The following is an 8,845-nucleotide window of genomic DNA, read 5'->3' as shown; positions in this document are numbered from 1 at the left end:
TTTTTTTTTTTTTTTTTTTTTTAAAATTTAAATTTTTTTTTTATATTCCCCCATACAATTGCAAACGCCCATTCTGACCCCGATCCTTCCCTCCCGCCCCCCACCCCCAAAAGTGTCTCTGGTTCATATAGTTTTTTGTTGATTTTGATTTTCACTTTCTTATATTCATTTTCCTGGTCCCTTATTTAAGTTTTCTAGATTCCTGCTATGAGTGAGACCATCCGGTATTTTTTTTTTCTTTTTGGCTTATTTCGCTGAGCATGATCCCTTCAGCGCCATCCATGTTGCTGCAAATTGCTGTGTTTATCTTTTTGAATGCTGAGTAATATTCCATGGTATATATGTACCACATCTTCTTGATCCAGTCATCTATTTTTGGGCATTTGGGTTCTTCCAAGCTTAGCTATTGTAAACATGCTGCATACATAGGAGTGCAGGTGCTCTTTGGAATTGATGTTTCTGTGTCCTTTGGGTAAATACCTAGGAGTGGATTGCTGGATCATATGGAAGCTCTATGTTTAGTAGGTCCAGAAATCTCCACAACAGCTCTCCATAGTGGTTGGACCAGTTTGCACTCCCACCAACAGTGCACAAGAGTTCCTTTTTCTCCATCCTCGCCAACATTTGTTGTTGCTAGTTTTTTTAATATGTGCCATTCTCACTGGTGTGAGATGGTATCTCATGGTGTTTTTGATTTGCATTTCCTGATGACAAGTGATGTTGAACATTTTTTCATATGTCTGTTGGCCATTTGCATTTCCTCTTCAGAGAAGTTTCTTTTTAGCTCTTCTGCCCATTTTTTGAGGATTATTTTCTTTGTTGTTGCTGAGTCTCATCAGCTCTTTGCAGATTTTTGTGATCAGTCCTTTATCATTAGTGTTGGGTGCAAAAATGTTCTCCCAGTTGGTGGGGTTCTCTTTGTTTTTGTTATTGTCTCTTTTGCTGTGCAGAAGCTCTTTAATTTGATGTAGTCCCAGCTGTTTATCTTTCTCTTCACTATCACTGCTTTGGGTGATGTGTCTGTAAAGATGTCTTTGATGTGCAAATCCGTAGTGTTTCGCCTATATTTCCTTCTATGTATTTTATGGTTTCAGGTCTTATGTCTAGTTCTTTAATCCATTTTGAGTTGATTTTTGTGTATGGTGTGAGGTAGTGGTCAAGCTTCATTCTTTTGCATGTAGCGACCGTTTTTCCCAGCACCATTTATTGAACAAACTTTCTTTGCTCCAATGCATAGTCTTTGCTCCTTTGTCAAAGATTAGTTGACCATAAATCTGTGGGTTTATTTCTGGATTTTCTATTCGATTCCATTGGTCTGTATGTCTGTTCTTGTTCCAATACCATGCAGTTTTGATGATTATGGCTTTGTAGTATAGTTTGAAGTCTGGGAGTGTGATGCCTCCATTTCCTTCTTTTTTTTTCAGTAGAGCTTTGGCTATTCGGGTTTTTTGGTGATTCCATATGAATTTTCATCAATAATTGTTCTATTTCTTTGAAGAATGCCATTGAGATTTTGATTGGAATAGCATTGAATCTGTATATTGCTTTTGGTAGGATGGCCATTTTAATAATGTTTATTCTTCCAATCCATGAGCAGGGATGTCTTTCCATTTCTTTGTGTCTTCTTCTATTTCTTTTAACAGTGTTTTATAGTTTTCTTTGTATAGGTCCTTTACCTCTTTTGTTAGATTTATTCCCAAATATTTGATTTTTTTTGTTTCGATAATAAAGGGGTGGTTTTTTTGATTTCTTCTTCTTCAGATTTATTGTTTGTGTATAGGAAGGCTACTGACTTTTGCGTGTTGATTTTGTATCCTGCCACTTTACTGAATTGATTGATGAGTTGAATTAGTTTTTCTGTGGAGATTTTGGGGTTCTCTATGTATATTATCATATCATCTGCAAATAGTGATAGTTTGACTTCTTCTTTTCCTATTTGGATTCCTTGGATGTCTTTCTCTGTCTTATTGCTCTGGCTAGGACTTCCAGTATTATATTGAAAAGCAGTGGTGAGAGTGGACATCCTTGTCTTGTTCCAGATCTTAATGGAATTGCTTTCAGCTTTTCACCATTGAGAATGATACTGGCTGTTGGCTTGTCATAGATGGCCTTTATGATGTTGAGGTATGTTCCTTGTATCCCAAGAATTTCAAGGGCTTTTATCATGAATGGGTGTTGCACTTTGTCGAAAGCTTTCTCAGCATCTATTGATATTATCATATGGTTTTTATATTTCTTTTTGTTGATGTGTTGGATAACGTTGATTGATTTTCGGATGTTAAACCATCCTTGTGCCCCTGGAATGAATCCAACTTGGTCGTGGTGAATTATCTTATGGATACATTGTTGGATTCTGATAGCTAATTTTATTGAGGATTTTTGCATCAGTGTTCATTAGGGAGATTGGCCTGTAGTTTTCCTTTTTTGTGTTGTCCTTATTCGGTTTGGTATTAGTGTAATATTGGCTTCATAGAACGTGTTTGGTATTGTCCCTTCCTTCTCATTTTTTGGAAGAGTTTGTGAAGGATAGGCACTAATTCGTCTCTGAATGTTTGGTAGAATTCATTTGTAAATCCATCAGGTCCTGGGCTTTTGTTTTTGGGAGGTTTTTAATTACCATTTCAATTTCGCTGCTTGTAATTGGTCTGTTTAGGTGTTCTATTTCTTCTTTATCTAGCTTTGGTTGATTGTAGAGTTGTAGGAATTTGTCCATCTCCTCTAGATTGTTGAACTTGTTTCCATATAACTGTTCATAGTAGTTACTGATTATTCTTTTCATTTCTGCTGTGTCCGTTGTGATTTCTCCTCTTTCATTTATGATTCTGTGTATTTGTGCTTTCTCCTTTTTTTCCTTTGTGAGCCTGGCTAGGGTTTGTCTATTTTATTTATTTTTTCAAAGAACCAGCTCTTGGTTTCATTGATCTTTTGGATTGTTTTTTAGTTTCAATTTCATTTATTTCTGCTTTGGTTTTTTATTATTTCTTTTCTTCTACTGGTTCTGGGGTTTTTTTGTTGTTCTTTTTCTAGATCTTTGAGCTTCGAGATTAGGTTTCTTTGAGTTCTTTCTTGTTTTTTGATGTGAGCTTCTATTGCTATATATTTTCCTCTTATTACTGCTTTTGCTGCATCCCATACATTTAGGATATTGGTGTCCTCCTTGTCATTCAATTCAAAGAATTTTTAATTTCTTCTTTGATCTCCTCGTTAGTCCAGTGGTCTTCCAGTAGTGTGGCTTTTAATCTCCATGAGGTAGGATAGTTCCTTGCCTTCTTTTTATGATTTATTTCTAGTTTGATGCCTTCGTGGTCAGAAAAGATGGTTGGTATGATTTCAATCTTGGTGTATCTGTTGATGTTTGTCTTGTGCCCCAGTATGTGATCGATCCTGGAGAATGATCCGTGTGCGCTTGAGAAAAATGTGTACTCCGTTTTTTTTGGTTTAGTGTTCTATAGATGTCTGTTAAGCCCAAATGCTCTAGGTCCTTATTTAGAGCTTTAGTTTTTTACTTATTTTTGTCTTGTTGATCTATCCATTGTTGATAGTGGTGTGTTGAAGTCTCCCACTACATATGTGTTTTCTCTGATGTCTGTTTTCAGAGAGGACAACAGTTGTCTGATATATTTTGGTGCTCTTTCGTTTGTGAGTATATGTTAATGAGTGTTATTTCTTCTTGAAGTATTGTCCCTTAATCATAATGTAGTGACCATTGGGTCTCTTTTTATTTTTTTGAGTTTGAAGTCTGTTTTATCTGATATAAGTATAGCTGTTCCTGCTTCTTTTTTTGGCCCATTTGCTTGTAGGATTGTTTTCCATCCTTTGACTTTGAGCCTATTTTTATCTTTTGTAGCTAAATGTGTTTCCTGGAGACAGCAAAAGGTTGGGTTTTGTTTCTTAATCCAGGCTGCAACTCTGTGTCTTTTTATTGAAGAGTTTAGTCCATTTACATTTAGAGTTAATATTGATATGTTAGCATCTGTATTTGCCATTATGTTTGTCTTTCCTTTGATTTTATTATTTATTCTTTAATAACTTTTTTTTTTTTTTTGGTCTTCTTTCGTTGTTATTCGTCCCTCTGAGGTTCTGGCTTTAGGATTCCTTGTAGTATTTTTTTGGAGTGGGGTTTAGTCGCAATGAAATTCCGGAGTTTCTCTTTGTCTGGGAAGGTCATATTCTTTCTTCATGGAGGAAAGAGAGCTTTGCGGGATAGAGTATTCTTGGTTGGCATCTGTTTTCTTGGAGTCTGTTGACTATGTCCCTCCACTCTCCCTTGCCCGTAGTGTTTCTTCAGAGAAGTCTGATGTCAGCCTGATTGGTTTTCCTTTGAATGTTATCTGTTTCTTCCTCTTGTCAGCTTCATTATTTTTTCCTTGTCCTGGATTCTGGGAGCTTTACTATTATGTGTCTTGCTGTGGTTTTCCTTTCGTCGTGGAAGTTTGGTGTTCTTCTTGCTTCTTGTATATCAATTTTCAGCTCCTTCTTCTCATTTGGGAAGTTCTCTTCAATTATATCCATGAATATTTTCTCTGTTCCTACATCTCTCTCCTCTCCTTCTGGAATTCCTATAACTCTTATATTTCCTTTCCTCATGGAGTCAGATAGTTCCGAAGTCTTTCTTCATTCTTTTTCCTTCGTACTTCTCTTTCCTTTTCTGTTTTGGTTCTTTTTATTTCTGTGTCTTCAAGATTACTTATTCGTTCTTCCATTTCATCTATTCTGCTTTCATTGCTTTTCCCAGATTCTTTAGTTCCTCCATTAATTCTTTGATCTCTGCATTTCTCTTACTTCCCTCTTTAGGGACTCAATTTCCTTCTTCTGATCTATCACTTTTTTAATCATGGCAATTTTAAATTCTCTTTCTGGAAGGCTCAGAAGTTCTTCCAAGTTGCTGTCGTTGCAATCTGGGGAGTGGTTTTCTTTTTGTGGTGTGCTTCTTTCCTGAGGAGTTGTTAGGTTGCGTGTGGTTCTTCTACTCCCTACTGTCTGTTTTCTAATTGTCGTATGCGTTGGGACACTGTGTTGCTCGGACTGACTGACATCTTGGGTGAACTTCTCCGCTCCCCTCTGGCTCTTCCAGGAGCCATCTCTGTCTTCTGGGGGAGCTTTCTGCTGGTTTTAGGCAGTTTTTACTGAAGAAATGTCCCTGTTCTCAAATGGCGAAGCGGGATGCAGTCCCTGCGCCTCCGGTTTCAGGCACACTCTTCTGCGCACCCGGTCTGCCCCGGACGTGGTGCCTGCTCCCTCTGTGGGCTCAGACTGCTGGTCGGAAGGGGCCTGGCGTGGAATAACTTCCCGGCTGGCCACTGGGTCCTCCAGAAACCTTCTGCCCTTTTCAAGCAGTCTTAAGAAATGTCCTGTTTTATAGGGTGTTAGTGACTTTTTTTTTTCCTGGTCGCTAGGTGGCGCCAGAGATCTCTCCTATTGTCCTTGGGGGCTGTTTTTCGCCTCCCCCACGTGGGACAGAGAACAGAGCGGGAATGGTAGGGTACACCTCAACAGCTTTGGGGTGCTGTGTCTGCCTTGTGCCCCACCGTCGTGGAGAAACCACGCCCCGAATTTTCGTGCCCCGGTCTCAGTTCAAACCCTCAGTTCCAGGACTGGGCTGTAGCCCAGTTCAGTGGCGCGGGAATGGCGCTTTTGCACCCTCCCGTGCCTGGGCGCCTGGTTCCTGCTCACTCAGGGAGGGACCTTCACCTCAGTGAGGACCTCCGCGCGTCTCCCCGCAAGCCTAGGTCCTCTCCCCGCAAGCCTAGGTCGCAGGCGCGGGACCTGGCAGCCGCGATCCAGGTCTGCACTTGCTTTTCAAGCGCGCCGAGCACTCCGCGTTTCCGCGCCAGCTTACCGCAGCCCGGGCTGGGTGCGCGTCTCCGGGGTCTTTGTTCTTCTCATAATGGCGCCGGAGCCGTTCGCTCACCGCAGCGGCGGATCCTGCAGGGTTCGCCTCAGCTCCCGTTACGGGGTGTGGTGGCTGCAATAGTTCCTTTCCACTCACAGTCCCGCTTGCTGCATCGTTTGTTCTTGTGGGCCGTTTTAGTTTGTTGTTTCCTCCTCTCTGCCTCGGTCGAGAGTGCCGCCTCTGTGGGCGGGGAGGGGAGCAGGGTTCTGCGCTTCCCTCCCTTCTAGTCCTCTTTTATGGCCAGTTTCTTCTTCGGGCAGTTCGCTGGCGTCACCCGTTTATCTTCCGTGTCCCAGTTCTCACTGGGACCTGCCGCTTTTCCTCCCTATTCACTTTTTTTAATGGGAGATCTTACTCGCAGCGTCTCCTCGCCGCCATGTTGCTCCCTTTTTTCTATTATTTCTTAATTATCCTTCATTCACTGCCTTTTTTTGCCTAAATGCACAGTGTTTAATTTAGAACTAAAGAGTATCCTGTTAAAAAATAAATATTATTCCACATCCTATCTACTTTTTGAAAATATGTTTTCTATTTGAAACAACCCCAGGAATATGAGCACTGTGTAATTATTAAGCAGCACCAATCAGGTTAATTGTATTAAAACTGTTTTAACTAAGAAATTGCTTAGGTTAGGGAAATAGGGTATAGTAGGCTCCAGTAAATTTACACTCTTAAACTTTCCTGTGGTGATGTGTATGTCCATGTAAGTCTTTAATTTAAGCTAAACATGCCCCTAAAGTTGATGGTATTTTATATAAATACTGTAATAATCAATTGTGTCACATTGTTGCATGAGAGATAAAAAAAAATCTTTGGAGGATTTGTTTAATAAAGACAAAAATTTACTTTTCATTGCTAACAGTCTGCATGAAGAGTATAAACTGCATGGCCTTTGAACAAGTCAGGATGAGTTTATATGCCAGCACTGCCATGTTCTTATCCTGTGATTACAGGTCAGTTGCTTTGCAGAATATTACCCCATCTCAAACTTAGAGTAACACCTGTTTCACAGAGGTTTTTGAAGATTAAATGAGGTATGAATGTTTATAAGTCTTGGTCATCAATGTAATTTCCTTCTTCATTTGGCAAAGAGAAATACTGTGCTAAACATGAAAAACCTCTTTGTGTTAGCTGACCAAAGTATAAAGAGAAAACTTAGGGAAACATACAAGACATTGATTAATTTACTAATTTTAATGTTTAAATTGAATGCATCTGACCAAAAAACTATTAAACTGAATTTGAATATTCAGTATCCTTCTCCAATTCTGTCACATCTTAAGTTAGATTTCACAGAAATTAGAGAAAGATGAAATTGCTCCCAAGCCCACTACTTTTCTATGAGTTCAGTGGGAATGGAGTGAAGTGTAACTTATTGAACATCATTCCAACATAATCAGAAATATGTCCTATGCGATAATATTCAAGAACATATTTTCAGGCATTGGCCTGGGGCCTGTATTGAAAAACTTAATCATAATCTTGTCCCATTTACTTTCTCATTTTCAAATTCCTCTTGACAAGAATAAGGGGGAAAGTAAGAATGCCATAATTACCATAAACTATACAATATTTATCAATTACTGAATGTCATAAAAATAGGACTAAAAACACACCATGTTAAGGGTATTTTTTATGTAAATGCATGTGGAAATATGTCTGTTCTATGGCACCTAAGGGGCAAAGTTCAATTTGACTTCTTTCAACCCTAAAATAGATTTCTTAGCCAGAGAAAATAAAGGGTTAGATCATTTAATACAATGAATGAATACAATTACATTTGACTAGCTTTAGGAGCGGGTTTGGGTGTTTGTATGTGTGTGAGCTGAGGGTGACAACACAATGCAAACATCAAAGGCAACAATGAGAGGTTTCATTCTTCAATAACACTTGGAGAAAAAGGCATTCTCAGATAATTAATAAGTTTAATACATAAGGGTCAGAGTGAGTATTATTGCAAGCATTTGGCAGTATGGGAAGGTGGCAGAGCAACTGCCTAAACACCAGAAGAAAAAATTTTAGAAATTTTTAATGGTCCATAAATTCATAATTTAGCTTTGGTCCCTTGTGAACTATAGTTTACACAGAACAAATTACAGTATTTGTTTAGAAAGGATCATTCTGAGTCCCTATCTCCAATGATTGGTAATAGAAGCTACATTTAGTTCTAATTTTACAGTGGTTCCCCATTATCCAAGGGTGATATATTCCAGGATTCCCAATAGATACCTGAAAGTGTGCACACTACTTAACCTTATATATGCTAGTCTTTTTTCCTACCCCTACATACTTTTGATAAAGTTTAATTTATAAATTAGGCACAGTAAGAATTAAAAACAGTAACTAATAGCAGTAGAAAAATTATGACAATATACTATAATAAAAGTTATATAGATGTAGTCTATCTCTCTACCCCATCTCTTTCAAAATATATCAGTGCAGTCAAATGCTCTGCCCCTGAACTATACTCCCCAAATATATCATTGTATGTACTGTTTTTGAATTGCACTGACCATGAGTAACTGAAATATGGAAAGAGAAATCACTGATAAGAGGGGACTACTGTACTATTTATATCTATTTACCAAATTTTTTTTCTTGTTTCCAGGGAGAAATAATTAACATCTAAAAACCATCCAGATAAGACACAGAAACAACATAAATATACCTAAAAAAGAAGGAACTCCTCCCATTTGAAACATGGGGGTCCTTGTGGGCATTAAGCTAAGGGAACTGAGTTCAAAGAGAGAGGAAGACAAATAGTGTATGACATCACTTATATGTGGGATCCAGTAACACCAAATCTAATAACACTAATAACACCAAATAGAAACAAAGGGTAGAATGGTAGTGTCAGAGGACTGGAGGGTGGGGGAAACAGGGACATGTCAGTTCAAGAATATAAACCTTCAGTTACAAGGTGATTAAGTTCTGAGACTCTAATGTTCAGCA

Source organism: Talpa occidentalis, unplaced genomic scaffold (assembly GCF_014898055.3).
Source record: "Talpa occidentalis isolate TD23 unplaced genomic scaffold, MPIMG_talOcc4v2.1 talOcc4.15, whole genome shotgun sequence".
NCBI classification, from domain to species: Eukaryota; Metazoa; Chordata; class Mammalia; order Eulipotyphla; family Talpidae; genus Talpa; species Talpa occidentalis.
This window is presented reverse-complemented; position numbering follows the sequence as displayed.